The sequence below is a fragment of the Sinocyclocheilus grahami genome, unplaced genomic scaffold (genome assembly GCF_001515645.1).
Source record: "Sinocyclocheilus grahami isolate Dianchi unplaced genomic scaffold, SAMN03320097.WGS_v1.1 scaffold5211.1, whole genome shotgun sequence".
NCBI classification, from domain to species: Eukaryota; Metazoa; Chordata; class Actinopteri; order Cypriniformes; family Cyprinidae; genus Sinocyclocheilus; species Sinocyclocheilus grahami.
The window spans coordinates 13,007-13,402 of record NW_015509963.1 but is presented as its reverse complement, the minus strand read 5'-3'; positions in this window follow the sequence as shown (position 1 = coordinate 13,402).

Sequence of the window (396 nt, the reverse complement as noted above, 5' to 3'; positions counted from 1 at the left end):
CTCTCAGCCGCAGCTGATACGGTAATATATTGTGGATTCCTAGATTTTATTACACTTGTCTCATGTTAACACTTATGTCTTTACTCTGTACATGCATTGTAAGCAGCCCTTAACATTTTGCACCACAAAATTAGGTGTTTTGACTGTGGGTATTTGTGCCCCAAGCTTAATATACGGTCTCTCTCACACATGCTCACATTCAAATGCAGAGATTAGAGAATAAATCAGCCAATTAAACCAGAAAGCCAGTGATTTTCTCTTTCATATCCACAGGCCCCTCAGCTATTGTTAAATATTTAAGAGGATTTTATTGTGAACCACAGAACGAGGGACCTGAATCCCCCCTCTTTCAACCTTGTGGATTCCTCTCTCTCTCTCTCTCTCTCTCTCTCTCTC